A 20,470-nucleotide genomic window follows, 5' to 3' on the forward strand; every position below is an offset into this window, starting at 1 on the left:
ACCAAGCCTTATAGAGCGACTGTCAGAGGGCGCCTGTTGTCAGAGCTGCTGCCAACTCTGCACTGACAGACTCTGTCAACCTATCTCTATCATATCGAAGCCATCTCAATCATGCGAACACCAAGCTGATCTAACCTGAACACATCTTTATCAGAAGCGTTCGCAGGCAACATTTATTCTTCCTGCATTTAAACCGTTTTCATCCAACAGGAATTTATCCACAGTTGAACAATTGAACATTTGCAGTTTCCAGTTTCTCAAATTGTAGAATTTGCTAATCTTTCTCTGTCAAAATGCAAATTAAGCAACATATCATCAAAATAAACTAGATTTTTTTCATTTTGTACATTAATTCTGCAGTTAATTGAAAAAAGACAACATAATCATTTTGCTCCATGTAAACATGTATATGGAATATAAGTGCCATAATATATGTTGTTTACTGATACTCTGTAGAGAAATGCTGTACAGCAGACCACTAATTGCATGAAATATGTTATCTTACAGGCTTGTGCTGTCTGCGTTTCATAAACAAAGGCTGACAGATCATGCCCTAAACCAGTGACCCTGCTGTGAGCATATGCACTAATGCAAGGTCACACTGGAGACTGGCCACATGAGGAGAAAACAGCCATCTAATTTGCTTTGTGAGCCCAGCAGACAAACTCCTGATGTAGTCATCACAGGCTGCTATAACATGTCAGTGTGTTAAATGGGAACCTTTTTCATTAGGAGCCCTAATAAGTGTCCCATGTATGAAACAGAGATTCCTTTCTCTTTTATGTCTGAGGCAGAAAAAAAATGACAAGGAGAATTTCGCTGCCAAAAACATGTTATACTCTCGGCGTCGAGGAGGCTTTGTTGGCTCTCACAGTGCTCAGCTGTGTACAAAAGCATAGCAGCTGATTTTCATAATGACAGGTGGCCATCTTTAAAATAATAATACCAGCCACAAACAACCGTGGTTGGCCTATTTAGCAATTGATAAAAGAACATCGCAACAGCTTCTGGTCCCCTTGGGGTCTAAATACTGATATAAAATCTATATAAATGAGTGAAGGTTGAGGAACCATGACTTTTAAATAGAAGCAATATTTTAGATATTATACATAAAGATACATGTTTTTGCAATATATTTCTGCAGAACAGCTGTTACAGATAAGGAAGTGTCACTGGTTTGATAAACATGGGTGGAGGTTGAGTGTTGATGGCAGCATGCTATAAAGGAGGGGGTGATGGTGGTTGAGAGAGAGGGGGTGGGTTATTGAATCCAGAAAAGACAGGCAGACGTACAGACAAACAGACCTATAGCCTGACGCCGTTCCCCCTCATCCTCTGCTTGCCCTTTGTCATGCACCCTCCTCACCTCCAGAGCTGTCACTGGCTTGTCAGAACCAATCACAGGATGCCATGCTGTCTGCCAGCCATGTACCAGTTTGGACAGGATGACATCAAATTTCTGGTGCTACGTGTCAAGGACCATATGAAAACAGATGTCCTCATTACTGGGTTGCCCCGTGCTTTAGACTACTTATTCAACTTTTCACAGATCAGGGGATTAAGGAACATCACAAGGTTTTTTAACTCTAATCTTATTATTCGTTCAAGTTAATGTTAAAATATTGGAAAAAAAAACAATTAAATAGCGTTTGCCATAAATAATATTGTCTTTTACGTTGATGGCGTAAGACTAAGGAGAGAAAAACAGCAAACTAAAATCCAGTCAAAGCCCGCTCACACTGTGATAAAACGGTTACATGTCCAAGCCCAGTGTTATGCATATATAAGGCCCTCTGAGATCCAGCATGACAAAAGTAACTTTATTGAATAGGACAGATCGCTGCTTGTCTGACTGACTTAATCTGTTTGATTGAGCAACGGGATGCCTTCGGCTTCACAAGTCCTTCAAAGGCCGCAGATTCTGCAAGTGTGAAAAAAGAGGGAGGAGAAAAAAAGAAAAAATATCCCCCTACAACCCTTCTTCTGCAACAGACATGCACACATACACACAGCAGTGCAGCTTTTGGAGGGCTTATTTATGAGCTTTAAACATCTTATTCATTGCCCTACCACCCAAGCCTTTTTCAGATCATCAGCCTCTGACAAAGACTGCAAGCTTGGAAAATCTGTCATCTGTCAGCGTCATTGATTAGGAGCAGAACTCTGGGCGGATGCAGCCAGCCGTTGAGGAGTAATAAAGGGCAGAGTTGAAAAGTATCTCCCCCCCCACAATAATACTGCCGCTGCAATTTTCCTCTAGAATCAATAGCGTGCCACATTACAGAGCCATACATTCATTTCCTCATGCTTCACGATCTTATTATGGGAATCCAACTTTCCACTCCGCCCCCTTTTTTCACCCAGCCGTCCACACACAAAGCAGAACTCAGCTATCATTGTGCTTGATCTGAATTTTATTTAGAGCTCCATATGCTTCTCCAGCCTCCTCTCAAAGCCCGGTGTTGATGCTTGGCCTCTCTTGGCCCGTTAACCATTAAAAGAGGGGCCACTCTGTCACTGCACTGCTTATTGTGAGCCTAGGAGGTTAAGAGACAAAAGTGTGAGATCATGAATGAGTGGCTGGCAGTCTATTGGAGGTTGCCGCAGATCTGAAATGAGAAACTGCACCTGATGCATGCATTTTGAAAGAGAACCGGGGGTTATTTTGTCTCCCCGAGTGCCCCATTAAACGCAACGACTGGCACGCCTATCAACACCTCGGCAAAGGAGAGGCTCGTCGGTGTGGCGCCGTGGACTTATGGGATTTGCTTATTGTTTCTCTGCTGCTGTCTGAACTAAATGCAGCTAAATACCTACTGAGATCTCCTGGCTGCTATGAGCATCCAGACTAACATTCAGCTAAACACGAGACAACAGAGGAGCTGGATGAAACCCCAGAGATACTCTACACCTCACGGCGGGGACAAAGCACCAGAATTGTCCTTCTGCTGTTTCAGGTCCTGCTCTGCACACACATTTCTCTACACTTTCTCCCCTCAAAATACCCAAAGCCGTGTCTCTCAGTCTCTAGGTCCCCCCTTAGTGACAATTTGTCCACATCAGAGAACCATCATCTCTAACAAGATCTGACTCGTGACACACAGATGGGGAGGGGCTGGACACGGGCAGTGCTAGCGCTGGGTGCCTGCCTGCCTGCCCTGGGGCTACAGAAAAACGCCATGCTCAGACTGCCGTGTGAGAGAACACAACTGCTTTCTGCTAAACTCTGCTTTTCCACCATAAGCTCTACCAGCCCACAGCCGGCATCGCTGGGCCATTACAAATGAATGAGATGCAATAAAATGTCAAGAAAAAACAACAAAAAGGGAATGCTACTCTTTATATTATTAAACACAAGAAACTGAAATGTAATATACAGCCTAAAAGTGCAGAAAACTATTTTTAATCATGACATTTGTCACACTAAGACCTTTAAAGTTATTCATAGCTGTTAACAAGCTTAGCGAGTGCTACAAAGAACAACAGACTGCATTATAACACAAGGAACTTCATTACTGCAAGAAGAGAAAAGATTTTCAAAGCATCCAAACACAATAAGCCTGTGACCAAGCAGTAAGTCATGTGAAATAAGCTTTGTATTGTGACAGAAAGAACAGACCCTATCAGGCCCTCATTTATTCATCTGTCAACCCACACACGGGAAGAGCCGGGAAAAATTTTTCTTTGGTGCCTTAAGGCAACTGTCATTAACTCTGCCATCAACATCATCCAGAAGTTTCACGAGTGTGCTAGAATATCATAAATAATGTCAACTTCCATCTCTAAACAAGACCTTTTTAGTAATGGCATTATATTGCCTGCATATGTTGGTTTAATGTCGGGTTACACAAAGACCCTCAGATATGAACTTTCCATTATTCTGACGACATTTAAATGCTTCGACTTCATGTTTGAATGAGCGCATGAGGTCGGATCTCGTTAGATCATGTCTAACATGTCTTTCACAAAGAAGTCCAAACTTCATGCAGGCATACACAAAATTACAACACAGAGACTTGGGCCATTGCTACCTACAGCGGGCGTCACCGTGGGCTGTCGTCTGTGCATTTGTCTCTTGAATTTTACGAGTCACTCAGGTCAATAAAGAGCAAGACTGTATGGAGAATGCACTAAACAGCTATAAGGAACATTATCGTTCAAAGTGAGCGATGTATGAATGCCAGATTGATGAACACAACAACGGTGTACATCTCACACACACACACACACAGACACACACTGAACTTATTTTTACACCCCCACACGTGTGGACTCGCAGCCTCTCTGTTCCGGTCAAGTGCTTCAGCCAGGACAACAACGTATGCAATTAGGTCATGCTGGTCAGTGTCACCCACACGGGGGACAACAGTCATTATGAATTTCAAATAAAAGTTAAATCGTACCAGGAAAGAGGACAGGAAATTGTCCAGAGGAATACTAAGTAACAAAACAGAAAAATAAATTGCAGAATACACATTTTACATGATATGAATAAAATTTTAATTTGATGGGCTTAGCCGGTACCAATCTTTTTCGTATCAGCGTAAAAAATCATAACAACCTAACAACAATCCTTCCTTTCTGTTTCTTATCTTTCTATTTGATTTCTCAGTAAGATCATCACTGCATCATCACTCTGGAAACCTACATATTAAATATAAATGCAGAGCAATAAAATCAGTGTTATTAAAAACCCAAAATAAGCAGAAATATCTAGTTTTGAATGAATCTGCTTTTGCTCCAAACGCATGAAATTGTTGCATTTTTTTGTTTTTACCAAAATGTATTCATGTAGTCCCAGCCAATCTTCTTAGTCCAAGCCAAGTAACGAACAATGATCTCTTTATTTCTGTGTTTCACTATGATTGCAAAGTGGGAGAAGCGGCAGGTTTAGGACAGCCGCAAACAATAAGACCGACCACAGAATCACAGGAGTTATGTTATGGCTGTTTCAACTGTTTTTTTTAGAGAATTCATGATTATATCCACATTTGGTATGTCAAAAAAGCACAGTGCAAGTGCAACCAGAAAAGTTGTGGCGTATAACATGTGTGTAAAACAGTTGATGGGAACAGCAGGGTAATAAGAAATATTAGCTAAGTTAACAGTTATAGGTCTTTTGGCCTGGCACTGGTCAACTTGTGCACAGCGTGCTTACAAGCTTGCAATACCCTGGCAGAAACCTTGAGCATCCATGAGCCTCAAATTAACAGGAATTTTCCTTCTGCACTCCTGGCTGCCAACCATGGACTCCCACCAACACCAGCAACACCTTTTTCATGCAAGTAAAATGGAAATTAAAGACAAAATTGTGTTGCTTTTAATTACCAACATACATTTGAAACTCTTAGAGTTAAGCAGCTCACTCAAGCAGTGCACAAAACTAAAACAAATCAACATTTTGATGCTCCTAATAATGTTTCCCGTCTTTACTACCATGCGATATTTTCATGCTTCCACTCTCCTGCAGTACCCCCCAACCCTGCTGGCTGCTCTCACATTCTCACCTCACTCTCCTGGCCCTCTGGCCCTAATCCCTGGCTCTGGCTCTTGACAACCTCACCCACTGAGCTACAGATTGGCCGGCACACAATGCCCCAGATCCTCATTCACCAACACAATGCACTCACCGGCCATACACCTTCCCTTCTCTTTAACTCTCTGACCACATCCCTTCTGTCCAATCCCTCATTTTTCTTTCCCCTTCATTCATTCTCTTCGTTCATTTAATTTCCTCAAGCTCTCTCCAAGTCTGTCTCTCTTGCTCCGACTCTGTCTTTCTGCCAACTTGGTGGCGACTGGTGGGGCAAAACACGGAAACCGTCTCCCGCCTGGTTTCATTGCAGGGCATCGTGAGCAGGACGAGCCAGACCTCACAAAGCCATTGCAGAGTGAAACAAAGGTTGTGTGCTCCATCATTCAAACCGGGGCCACTCCGACAGCTGCCTCCGCCACGCTCACACTGACAAACGGCCAGAAAAACAGATGGTTTGTGCATTCATGACCAGTTTAGTGGAAGCCCAGGAGTCACCCCCATTCAAGGGGAGGGTTTTTGTCAGCTATTCCGTGATAAAGCTTTTCAGTCTGGTAGAAAATTAGAAATGCATTTTAAAATTGTCCCTTAATTATTGAGGTCATCCCGGCCCCATGGAGGAGAGAGGAAAGAGCTGAGGCTCTGGCTTTGTGACACATGACTGATCTGAAAAGATGGGCTGCCTCATTTCACTTTTTGAATCCTGCCAACACATTAACATACATTTGTCAGTTGCTTCTGAAGAGCAGATGCATTGAATGTTAGAAGCTAGCTATCCTCCGAGGAGAGAAAAGTTCATCATCTCAACATCTGATCAATACTGACACTGAAATCGTTCCCCCCACTGAAAATTAGCTTAATAAAGAATACTCCCCCTCGTTAGGTCAATTAGGTACTTTTTTCATACCTGCAATGCATTCATGCTTTCTTGTGAGGGACCCGTGCTGTTCCCTTATCGGGACTTTCTCATCTTCTGTCAGTCACAACGACACATGCAAGCACATCTGCATAGCGTTGATAGCTGAAGAGTGTGACCAAGCTCTGAGTCTTACACCACCTCCTCACTTTTAAACTCATTTAGATTAAAAATGGCCCAAGAAAAGAGAGAAGTAGACCCTTACCTTTCAGCCCAGCTCAGTCCTGGGTAAGCTTTGTCTGTTCTAAAAGCCTTTATTTAAAGTATACAATATGGAGTTCATATGAATTTCAACCCTTAAAGAATGAAATTCAAACAGGCAAGGATAGCATGTGTAATATTTGACATTTCACAACTTTAGACAATACATAAACAAGTATATGAGACTGAGACAACCACAATAATGGTGTATGTCATGTCATTAAAGAGAGCTTAACAATTGCTTTAAAGCACTGAGGCGTGAACCATAGTGGGGCTTCTGAGCATCATCATCAAGCTGTTGGCAAGACACCCCAAAAAAGTCATTTCCAATTGCGAGAGAAAGCATTCACCATGTTGAACTATATCATACACAACACTGTTTACACAAATTAGCTGAAGTGCCAGCCAAAGTGACACTGACTAAACTTACTTTGTTTGGTCCTCCGTATAAAATTAGTTTCACGTCTCCCAGCGCCTAACAACGCAGGGAGAACGGCTGAGCAGATATGAATTAAAGATAATGCCAAGCCACAGCACGTCTGTCTCTGCCTCGAAACCATCTGGACGTTCAATATTACATCCTCGTCTACACTTTTCACACTGATCAGGATCACAGTTCTTTGACGTGTCCCCGTGATGCCCATTCGTGGTTGCTGACTGAACACATTTGTCGAGGTATCACTCTCGTTCTTGAGGTAGTCATGCGACGGCCTTTACAGAAGTTGTCTGTTTGAGAAGTCACAGCTGGAGCAGAGATGAGAGCCGCTAACCTACAAAAACATCATGTTAAAGTAATTTCATTAGATGTAAAATTTGCTATATTTTAAGAAATAGACACGCTAAAATATTAGCTTTGTTTTATGAAGTGATAAAATGGTTAAAATTTTGGTGTCAAAGAAAAGTGACCGGAGAACTGGAAGCATAACTTAACCGCTTTGTGATCTAACATGTTGTGATCCTATTAATAATCATGCAGGCTCAGCATCATTGCACTGGACTGGTAGAGGCAAATTAACATAATCATTGTCTTCATTAGCATAATTTCTGTGCTAGTTTGTCTGTGTTACTTACTGTAACGTATAGCACAATAGAGACACCCAGCAGAATGCTACAAGCTGCAGATAACAGCAAACCACAGACTCTCACTGAGCTGTGAGAGAGCCACACACTATGATACAAACACAGATACACCTTTGCATAAACACAGTTACACACACTTCAAACACATGAAGCCGATTGCACCCTGACAGCTTTGTTTGCACTTAAGCACTGCCCTCCTCTGACTGTCCAAGGAAGTGCATACAGTCCATACAGCTACTCATCAGCGCTGCTCCGAGTCATTACACTCTTTAAAGCAAAGATGATTTCAAGATTAATTTTATTGCTGGTAAAGAGCCTGCAGAAGGTGGATGAGCGGAGTCCTCCCCACCCCATTCTCATCCCCCCATCACCACCACATCCAGTGCCATTTGTTGTTGGACTGCACCCCTTTGGCACCAGACAGGAATCACTTCCTCAGAACATGATGTGGGAGGTGTTCAAAGATAGACGCTGACAGAAATCTGCTGCCGTTGCCAAAAGCGCTGGCATTTCCACGACACAAGCAGTGACTCTCAGACGGATGTGATCCGATCAAATAGACGTGATAAAAACGTGTGAATTTGGACAAAAAATAGCAATCAGATTGAATAAATACAAGCTAGAGGTGGGCATAAACAACCTGAAAAATAACTCACAGTATGTTGCTATGCTGCAAACAAAAAAAAAGTATCTTTCAACAGGAAAAATATATCTTATTTGCCAGCGTAGCCCTTTGGTTAGATTCTGACTGGTGGTGTTGTTATTTTAAGCTCAACCAGCTGGTAACTTGATGATACTCAAAGTTGTTTAGTGGCCAAAAACTGATACATTTTCCATCTTTTTTTCCAAGCCTGTACAAACTGCTCTTCAGCATTTAAGCAGAAAGTAATTAAACTCCCAGTAGACTCTAATCAGCATTCATGAGTGGCATCGGCTCTAAGTATGATATACAGTACAGCCCCTGTCAAGGTGATTTCTCACCTCTCACCATTTCCTCCAACAGCTCTCACCATGGCCATCACACACACACACACACACACACACAGCTGTTGTGTGCTTGTCCCTCCCAAATTAATACCCACAAGTGAAACCGTGACCTGCAGAAGGCAGCCCCGACCCGCCGTCCCGGAGCGACTCAGTGGATCCACCCCCTGAGCACGTGGCTCTGTCTGTCTTCCCCTACTCTCCCACCCACCCCCAAAGACTGAGCAAGGACAAGAGCTTGCAAGAGATGAATAAGGTAATCGCTGGCACGGTACTATAAAGCGTAGGCGTGCGTGATAAAAGATCGCTGATTTGTTTGTTAAGCAAATTAAAAACAACTGAAGTTCTTTAATTTTTTCTGATTATTTCTTTACTCCATACTTCTCCTCACAAAAGGAGCAGTTGTGGAAGTCCTGAAGGATTGCACCCTGGCTAGACCACAGAAAATAAAAGAGACTCAAGGCTTCAGAGACAATAATGGACCTTGTCTGTACAGTCACCAAATGGCTACTGCTTGGTTAGCTGCAAGCTCCATTTTGGGACCTTTGGTTCCCACATTTAATTAAAAATCCATTATCACCTCTTAGCATAGCGAGCAGCACTTCAGCCTATACTATACAGATCTGCACTCCTAATTGGCCTTAAATGGCTAAATTTATTTTCATGCAACCGGACTTCAAGTTTTCTTAAAGGGGAAGTCAAACTATTGCAAGTAGCTTGGACTCGTTTTTAAAAAATAACCCCCCTTGGCAAAAGTGCACCAGTGTTACAACAAATGATTCTCAGGTATTAGAGTGTAGACACACACCGCAACAGACCTTGTGGCAGACCTTGCAGGCAAACTGTTTTTAGGTGATGCATTAATATTCAGAAGGTGATGTTGCCAAAGCACCTTGAGCAGATGCACACTGGCACACACTGATGGTCTGAGTGAGCAGCTGAAGAGGGAACAATGCAAAAGGAAAAGGATAGATAATTCAAAAATAAAACAAAAGGAAAAAAATCCAATTAAAACAAAAGACTGAGTAAAGAAACCAAAATGACGAATTGGGATAAAGCAAAAAAATAAAATAAAAAGAAGAGGAAAATGAGCTCTCCTTCATATTCCAGCACCGCTCTCCTTCATTGTTACCTCGACGATTGCGGCCAGGCCCCAGCTCCCCTGGCAGAACCTAAGTGGCTTGCTGGCATATGGTGTAACCTCCATTTGAGTGCTAAAAGCTGGATATTGTTTTTGTGGAGCAGATGTTGGCGGGCATGGCAAAAGGCACAGCTGACTGGGCTACGCAGCTGGAAACAGTGTATGTGACCCACATACAGGGGGAGCAGTAGTCAACTGAGAGCCACAACCTTAATGGAGAATAGCGAGACATAATATGAAGTTTGTCCCTCTGTTGTCTTTACAAGCATGAAGTTGAAAATAAAGCCAGTTTAGCTGTTTTTAGCTTGTATTCTATTGCTTTTTCTGCTGTTAATTACTCCCTGATAGCATGAATACTATCCAAGCAACTTGATGACTGCTGCACTCTAATTGTAGCTGTAGTGGTAACCTAGAGATGAAAGGATCTGATTTTAATCTAATGCCTCAATCGTGACGTTACAGTAGATGCCTGAAATGTGTCAGGAAGAAGCCTCGATCAGGTCAAAATCAGACTCACAGATTGATGAGAGTTTGTTTCTATGACCGCTTTAATTTGGGGAGTTTTATTCAGGCTAATCACAGCAGGATGGAAAACAACCTCAGCTCTCTGTGCCTCCAAATAATACAGAAACCACCATGTTTTAAATTGGAATTAAATGAGCTTTCATGCCTAGATTTGAGCTAATGAAAACGAAACGAGGACACTTAAGAGTCCTGACCAATTTCTCAAACCCAGAAGTGTCCTGGTGCCAAAAGTGGACAAATGAAGATTATGCTGAGATTATAATAAGGATGCCAAAGCCATTATCCAGTCTACTTTGACAAATGCTGTGCCTTTCTGTGAGCAGATGGGACCTAGAGTTTGGGTGGGGAAACAGGCAGAGTATCCTTCACCCAGTTGGCTAGAAAAGACTAGGATAAACGGCAAGCCGGGACACCGTCAAGAATCCCCAACATTACATGTAATTTTGTGTCTGAGTGCTTAAGTTCTGTTAATTTCGCTCCGTTTGATGAAAACTGACCTGCTAATGCAACAATCAACACTGTAATAGCACGCAGTTATTTATTTTGAGTCATTCTGCATCATTTCATGTCTGTTTATTATCAATGTAATATTAAAAAAAGGATTTTATGATGTTTGCAGGGCCTCAGCGATCCCCCGCTGATGTCCGCCAACGCGAGCCCAAAGCCGCAGACTGAACAGAGCGTTTTGGTTTCACCCTTTTAATTACGAGTGTGTTAAATGCTGTAAAGGCAAAACAAACTGACCAGAGGCTGCAACAAAGCCTGTTTTCCCTGGTGAAAAGGATTAGAATGGCCTGTCACTCATCAGGGTCACGCAGTGCAGGGGCACTACTTAAAAAGTCATTTAGAGAATTAAGATGCCCCCAATCGGGCGAAAACACCACGCTAAATAAAACAGCAAATAAGTGCCCAGCACAGCCTTGAGGCGTCCGCTGTTGCCACTGTTGACCTGTCTCCTGCAAACTATTTTGTTTTGAAGGTCTAAATCTGCTCTGGCCTGTTTAATCTCTCATGGAGGTCTCATTAATTAAGAGGTTTCTGACGGCACACTGATTCCCTCAGAGGGAAAAGCAAAATATGGCCACACCTTTATGCGCTCTAATGAGAACCGTGATTCCCTTTGGCTGGGTTTAGCTACATTTGTTCAGGAGCTCCTACAAACAATAGAAAAAGTGCCTATCTCAATATTTACAATGCAGGTGTCCTCTTTGAAGCTTGCCCCTGACCAAAGGACCTAGGAATGAAAAATCACCTGCAGCAATACGGGATGACAGAGAACAGATGAAAACATACTTTTCACAACGCGATCTGTAATAATTACCACACAATTACCTCTGATTACTGCTGTATTTTCTGCCTGCTGCATATATTATTGTTTTGCTACCTGGAGGGCACAATGCTAAAAAAGCTAGCAAGGAGTCGCACAAATTAATCCACAATTAATTTGTTTTTGAGAAATCCCTTAACCCTCCATCGGCCAAGTTTCCCACAGACCTGATGGACTTACTCTGTAATTTTGACTGTAAAAGGAAAACATGTAATTCTCATCTTTCAGGAACCATTTGATTTTTTTTCCTCCAGCCCAAAACTGGTTGAGGAACAAAGTAATGTGAAGCACACATGGTAAAATCTATCCAGAGCCAATTCTTTCTGTCTGTGTACACATAGCAATACCTTACAAATACCTTGTGCTGCTGTGACACACTGAAAATGCCCGTAAAGGTCGCCTTCTTTCCCAAACTGTTTGAATTTGGCCTCTAGCACAAACGGCAGTGGAGTAACAGCCATTTAAAGAGTGCTTGTAAAATAGGCCCACCAGGTAAATAAAGGGTCACTGATGTACAACTGTCTTGGTTACTAAATGACTTAATATGACTTAATTCGTAATTTATGATATACTGATCAATCAGTAAGAGGAAGCAAGGTTAGACCTGAAAGCTTGGGGTTAGTGTGACTCATGACTTTTTAGATGTAGACACCTTCACAAAGGGTACAGTGAAGCAGCACTCCAGTGATGCAGGTCTGTATCTACCCATTAAGATGGATAATCTGAGCAGGTTACACAGATTATATCCAGATTACTAAACACTGCTCCTGCCGCTGATCGTCTTCACAGCGGCTCGGAGGACACACTTATGGACACTCAGGGCCTCTGGGACTGAAATCATCGGATAGCGAGATATAGAACTGCTCGAGCTGCTAATACAGAAAAGGTGGACGGTGGGCACGTGAGCGCCAGCTGGTTTAGTATGCTGTGCTGTCAATGAGGGGGAAATGTGAGACCTGCAACACACATCATCAAAAAAATCAAAAAATATCTTTAAAAGAACTACAAAAGGTCATCAACACCACACAAGTTTAAGTTACACTGAAAAGCTATTTTTCTAGCTCATTAGTTTGTTTAGCTCATACAGGATTTACTATTAATTGCCCAATTTATAAATGCAACTTGCAAAAAACGACATGCGATAATTTTCTTTGACAAGGATCATTTTTACAGTAAAGGTTCTTTAGGACAAATGGGATGATTTATGTTTATTTTTTACAGTTGAAGTTACTTACATTTTATTCGTTTTATTTTGTATTTCAAACTCAGATTCTAATAGTCTATTTCTATAAGAAATTGTAGTTGATGCTATGCTATGAAATGCAGATTTAACAGTGTTTTAAATCATCTCTGGGGTGTCTTAATTAAGAACTGTTTGAAATACCTCCTGAATAAACGGTAACCTGTCAGCACCTGACACTGGTAAATACTGCACTTGATCCAGGAGTTTCTCCAGCCAGTGTGGGCTGATGCACTATGGCAGTGTGCTGTGCTGAGAGTGACATCCTGATTCCTGAGCTTCTGCATGAGTCAGTCCCATCCTTCCATCTCTCGTGGAGGCCTCAGCCCTCACGTCTCATATCAGCCTGACTTTGATGGACACATGGTCCCCCTGTGCTTGGCAGGACGGTCTTTTGAGGAACTTGAACAAAAATGGCAACAGTGATCGGGTCGACACTCTTCCCCGCCCCCTTACAAAAAAGAAAAGAAAAGAAAAAAAGAAAATTGCACACCGTTTTTTCACTAGGTGATGGTTCGTGAAGAAAGACCCGAGCACTTCAACTTACAATCACCTTGACAACATTGGTAAAAGTTATTTGTATTTATATCTATCATATAAAAAGTTAGGTGAACATATACAATGATAAATACCTGACAGAAAACAAACTGCTGCTGTATCTATCAAAATAACTGCAGTGTTATTCAGTTAGTGTAACAAATAGATGTGCAGCAGACTATAAACACTCTACCTCACGGGTCTGAGCATAACTTGGATCGATTGTGCACTCAGAACATAATTGCCAACACATCACATACAGTGCTAAAACTCTTCATACTCTTAATTCAGCATGGCGGCACACTTGACTGAAGCAAGGTCTCCTCCTTCGCCAACAGACAAAGGGAGTCCTTCACTACGTCTGTGTCAGTCTGCTCATCCCATTATATCCACTCTGCTGCTCCCAGTCATCAGCTATGACGAGCCTTCACCTGAGTTGACAGGTGACTGTCCTGAGGCAGCGCAGCGCCCAACAGGGGAGCCTTAACCTGCCAACTATCTGTCAGTTTCCCAAAACCAGCTCTGTCATGTCATCTCCTCCATGCCAATCACGGTGACACATCAAGTTTGTGTCAGGAAACAGTGTTGAAGATTACAATCTAATACAACACTGCCCTGAGCAAATGGGAGGGGCAGGCAATTATTATGACACGGCAATGGTAATGTAAATGTTGGCAGGTCACATGAAAATAATTACAAACAGGACATTTCTTCCTAAAGGTTTGACTTTTGTCTGTGCAGTATGAGGGGTGATGATTCAAGAGGGCAAATTCATAAGAACATAAAAGATTCAACACAAAGATAAAGACAAAGACGGACGTTATTCAAATATCATCTTCATGCTTCATACTTTGCTTCCATGTAGCCAGACTTTCTGGCTTTTTTCACTCATTTTCCGTTCAGTCCTTGTGCCTTACCGTTTTCATAGGAGTGGTCTTTGTTTGTTTAAAAAGCCACTTTATCGTGACCTGAATCATTCAAGCATAAAAAGATACCCAACTCAACCAGACTCGTGCCTACACATCTACTTTCAAGCTAATTAGAACTGCACCAACTTTTGCCTAATATATTATATTTCCATTTATTTCCCATTTCAAAAGTCGCTCCACCTATTTCCCATTTTCCTAGCAACACATAAAAACATTAGGGGCGGTTCAAGACTTTCACGCATAACAAAACATCAAACTATATCCCTGTTGGTACAATAATAATTGACTTATAATTTAATTAACTGAAAGAAAATTGATCAGTAATTGGTGTGTTAGTATGTCAACCATATAAATAATTTGGAAAGCACCAAAAACCTCTAAGACAAATTCTAAAATAAAAGTAGGGTGAATATTTTAACATCTACATTCACAGAGTGACTTGAAGTATGACTCCTAGTGAATGCTAATATATCCCAGTATCTGTTCATTACCTGAAAACAATTTTGTTAATTCAGTGTAACTGCTGTGTCTTAAATCTCACTGATCCATATTTACACTTGCTAATTTGAGTGCATTCACGCTTAAAAACAAAAGCGGGTATCAAAAAATTGATGCTGTACACTTCTTACCCTCAATGTTCACCATCTTGGCTACACAATGGAAAAAAAGTAACTACCAACTGAAGGATTGCTTGGTAAGTCCAGAGACAGTATTAAAATATGGATATAGATTCCAAAGCATAAAAACAAAGACAGAATGGAAACACCTTTGACCTGCATTCTACATAAAGACCACCAGATAGCGATGGCTAAAAACCTTTTGGTCCCAACAGATGTCAGTGGGAAACATCTTTCTGTCCTGACCTTTGTAAACACTTTCCTGTTGGCTTTATGGGCACAGTAACTCATTTGGGTCATACAGAATTCAAACTATGAATATTTTATGAAATTTGGTCAACCTGTGCTTCAAAATGGAGAATTATCTGTGTCGTGAAAGCGGACACCCATTGGCTAATGGGTGACTAACGAGTGACTTAAGTGTGGCTCAAGTCTTTAGCCAATGAGCCGCTCCTCCTCATCATATCTGGTTTTGTAGCCAATGGCAGAAATGTTCCTCAGAAGGTTTAAACTGCCTGTGGGTGCAGTCTGACCACCGCAACCTTTTTTTTGGTGTTTTAGTTTGTTAATCCTTTGCCTTCAGTGTGGAAGAGAGGATTGACAACCTGTAAATATTTGCAAAAATGCAACAGATGCAAAATGCACATGACAATCATGTTCAAAAATAAAATCTATAATTTTGCATAATTGTCTATCTTTATAATCTGGATGTAAGGAAGTGTAGGCCTAGTAGGTAAGTAAGAGATGTAACTATGCAAGTTAGTAAGATTAGGTTTTCCAGCCAAAAATGGCTCTTGAATGAAGGTGACATTATTTTGTGAACTACTATTTGCAATTTGATGAAATATATTTTATATCTGTATCTGTGCACTTCTCATTGTGACTCCCCAAACTCTCACATTTCTGTTGTCCTTTGTTTCTGACTAGACTGAGATTCATTTGCAGAATGGTAAAGGTTGAACTGACCTAGCCCTGTAATCACCGATTTTTGGGTGCTGGGGGGGAGCAAAGCAGTCTGTGCCATATGGCTAACGATCACAATAATAAATCAATTTTAGGCACCCCGTCATAATTTATCTAAGATATTATGAATTTTTCCATTCAGTTGTTTCCAGTTACTTGTCATGGCATTCCAGGAGCTCATTTGAAAAGTGGCAACGAGGCAAGCAGGCAGAGTTTTAACCCACTGCTGAGATTTTACATGGGACTAATCATGAATCATTGATTGATTGAAACTCTGTTATCAGTGGAGGCTTTTTCCTCCCCATATGTAAATGAGTAACCTTTAGGAGGGCTCTGAGTGGCAGCTGTGGCAGATGGGCAGTAACTGTAATGGGGTGGAGGTTGGCCTGAATAAATATCCCATAGTCTGGAGCTTACCTAGTATATACACTGCCCATGGAGGCTTCATGATGAGCCTATGCCAAAAGAAAGGTTAAGACTACAAAACAAGGAGTATCTGGGTTGATTTGCTGATTAGAGAAAATCAGTGGAGGGGGACAAGGATTTAAAGTGACCTAGCAGCAAGATGCAGCCTCACTGACTCTTAATTTTAACTTGTGTCAAAAGTGTGGACTTCAAACTAACAGTGCCGTTATGTGGATTGCGTTCAACAAAATAACAATCATGATACATAAAAATGCTCTGAATCACATTTAGTATGATATTTTAGATCATACTAACTTTAGATATTTGGGATTCAGGTATTTGTTTTACTTTGATATTGCAAAGCACCATTTGCTAGCAATAGTTGGTGCAACTTTCCCAAAGTGCAGGGTAGGAGTAGGGTTAGGGTTTGCACATATGATGATTTAACACAGGGTTATTAGTGCAGCAGAGAAAAGCAGACGTGCAGGAGGAGAGCTAGGGCTTTTTAGAAAAATCCAGTTTCATCAAAATTTGTGATGGTGCGCTCTCTTATCTTTAAGCATCATTCTTTAGACCCCGAGCGTCCATATTAACAGAAACATAGTACCTTAAAAATTAAGAAGGACCTAGTACTAGTAGATGTCTAGATAGTCATAAAATTCAAACGCCCTGTTAAGAAAACAGTGTTAAAAAATAGATAAGTTTATCTTTAAGTGGATGAACAGAGATGGAGGCAGTGTTAGGTGTCCATCTGAGGCACTGAGTGATTAAGCATTTTGATTTGATGTAATTAGTTAAAACTATAAACACAGGGGAGGACGTCGCCGAGTACCACCTATTTCAGTTTGAGAATTTTGAGGAAGAGAGAAGCAAAAAGATTTTTATGTAGATAGAAAGAGAAAGACGGCAAATTCATCGGGAGAGAAAAACTAAGACAGGCACAGAAAGTGATGAAGACTCAAAAGTAATAAAAAGCCGCAGAGACAAGTTAGGTCACCCTGCTCGTGATCTGAAAGCCACACAGAGAGCAAATGAAAACATGGCAGCACAGACTCAGGCCTACTGAGAGGCAGAGGTGGAAATGTCCATTTTCCCCCACAGCCTTAAATTATCGTGACAGCCAGTGGCTTCTTGCTACTGCAAAAGTGAGTGATTAGTATTATCGTTTAAATTGTAATTTGGCAGTTAATTAAAGTGACCTTGGTGTCTATTGCTGCATCTGTAAACGGGCAACCAGAGTGCCGTTCCGTCTCTCAGCCGTCTGTGAGGCCGTTGTCACCGGGGCCCGCTACAGGATTAAGTCACCCTGGTGACAAAACCAAATTAAGCAGCTGTCACCGCCTACCTGCAGCTCGGAGCTTAAGATGATCAACTTATGACCGGTCGGGGAGCAGAGCCTTTTCCTGCTCTCCCTCCTCCCATTATCATTCAGTAATTTATGATTAGTTTTAAAGGTTTTTTTTTTTTTTGAGCATCATTAAAAGCTCGATGTTAAGAGCGCGTTGCATGAAATCATCAGTGCCACGTGTTAATGTCTGATGAAAAGTCTGTGACAACATCTTTAAAACTCAGTGGAGTGTCTTTAACAATTAGTTGTGTAGCTCTGACTGTGGAAAATTGTTCGCTGCAATTTCAGAGTCGGACTAAAGCGTGCAAAATGAAAAATAACAGAAATGCAAATGTTTGAGATTGCTGGCCTTTAATGTTCTAATACTGAGGGAGAGATCCGACATGACTGAGGGGAACTGCTGGAAGGTGTCCACTCGGTAAACAGCAGGATTTTATGATAAATATTTCATATGGTGATGTAAACTATAAAGTAAAAATGGACATACACAGAAAATATGCTCACACATTATCCCAAGAGAAATACATTTCTATAAGGCTGCATTCTTAATTTATTGACTGTATAAATGTTTCATACTCTCAAAACAGTTTAAGGTAAAAAAAAAACAACTAAAAAAACAAAATCACATGAAACTTGGAAATTACATCTCTGCTAAACTTACTTCCCCTCCACTTGCCTATCAACTTCAGCTTAAGGCTCACGATTTGTTGGATATAAACAATTTTTGTTGTTTCGTCTCTATACACCAAAATCTCTGGATTTTAAATCATTCAAGATATGACAGAAGAACAACTATTTGCGAATTGCAGTCATTTTATACTCAAACTTAATCGCACATCTTTTTTTATATAAGCAGTCAATGACTGCTTGAAGCATAGAGCCTATGGACAAAACCTGATGCTTCTTCAATGAGTTGAGAGCAGGTGAGTTGCTTCTGCAGTATGCTTTAGGTAATTATCCACTGGCACTCTGAAGCTTTGACCAATCAGAGACCTGGCTCCACTGGCAGCCCTTTATACCTATGTCACAACATTGCGTCCAGCATGTTTAAAGGATAATGTGGTATATGGTATCATGAAGTGTTTCTCTCCTTCTCCCCACTTTTCTCCTCCCGTTATTCTCGTACGAGTTGATCTTGGTTTCGTCTATTCAAAAAGATTTTCAGTACCATGGAGACTTTTTTTAGATGTTTTCTGGTAAAGTCTAATTTGGCCTTCCTCGTCTTGAGTGTAGCTAGTGGTTTGCACCTTGTTGTAAAAGCTCTGTATTTATATTCAGGAAAACATTGTTTGATTGCAGAGCATCACAACAGTATGCCTTCCTCCTTGAGGGTCTTCTTCACTTGGTCATATTTTTGTGAGGTTGTTTTTCTTAACCATGGAAATAATTCTGTCATCATGCGCTTTAGTTTTCTTCTGTTGTCTTTCAGAAATTTTGAATGTCCTGAGCTGGCAGCAATGCACCAGATTGTTCAAATCTTTGCTCTCTGAGTCTTTTTTGGTTTTTTTAGCCTAATAATTGCTTCCCAGACTTACACTGATATCTCTTGGGGACATGTATTTAACATTCTAGTGGAAAGATATTAAATAGAAATTTAACATTTTGAATTAACTTCATCTATTATGTCGGCTTCATCTGTCATCTTTTGTTTTGCAATTTGTCAGCACTGATATAAAGAACCAATAAATGAGGAGACATGTGACTCCAATGCACTGAATTATATTGAATCAGGTTTTATCTGGAAGTAGTTCAAGTCAAATCTCTAACTGAACGTGCTTTTCATTCCTTTGGCCTTCTGTTGCAGCCTCATTACCACAAGCGCACTATTACTAATGTTAACCTGTCCCAGTGTAAATTTCTCTATTATGCACATCAGGATTAATGGAAAGGAGGAGATGGCATGAAACTTTGTTACTTTTTTACTAATAAACAATAGACAAACTACAAGTCAAAGATAAAGCCCACGTTTCACTCTAGCTCAGTACTGTGGATGTTACAGTCAGAAGGCTACTTTTGACCATGGAACCAATAAACATCAATACAGATGATACAGAGTGCAGGACCAATACAGAGTTCATGTTACAACAAACACTGCTGTTGTTAATGAAGTGACTCATATATGTGCACACAAATGTCACACTCATTCTTATCAGACCTGTGCTCAGCCCGATATTTTAAAGATATGAGAATTACATCCCGTTACCAACTCAAGTATGCAAAAACAATTTTCATAGGTTATTATAAGTTGACGCTGAGTCACTATCACATTTTCATGGCTTAGAGTACCGCTTGAGTACAACCGAGCCATTATTAATGCTATCAGTAATATGTCAAATGTGTGAAAAAGGTTATAGCAGGCGTCCAAGCACTCAGACATAATCAGCCAAATAACTCCAAGAACCTCTGTGATCTCTTTGCAAAGCAGAGCCTTCAAATGATGCTGTCCTCAGAGACTGTGATCACGGGATTTCGCTATAGTTAAAAAATGATGGCCTCAGAATACTTCTCCACAGACTCATCAGCCTGAAAGACAACTGCACGCAGATTTAACACTCAAGCGTGCAGCTTTACGTAGCTGAGGTTAAAACAGGTGGCAGGAGATGCAAGGGGTGGGTGAGTAGGGAGAGTTGGTGTGGGAGACATCACAACAAGCCCTCATGATAAAACAGGCCCATACAGACTGACAGCAGGTAAATTGTATGTCAGCAAGGTCTGCATTTCAAT

General features: G+C 41.1%; 1 protein-coding gene across 4 annotated transcripts in view; it reads right to left on the reverse strand.

The window, feature by feature from the left end:
• LOC309714760 (uncharacterized protein) overlaps positions 1 to 20,470 on the reverse strand; it is a 118,940-nt gene that overhangs the window by 91,071 nt on the left and 7,399 nt on the right. The window lies entirely within an intron of this gene.

Source organism: Aulonocara stuartgranti (assembly GCF_965226115.1).
Source record: "Aulonocara stuartgranti genome assembly, chromosome: 9".
Lineage (NCBI taxonomy): Eukaryota > Metazoa > Chordata > Actinopteri > Cichliformes > Cichlidae > Aulonocara > Aulonocara stuartgranti.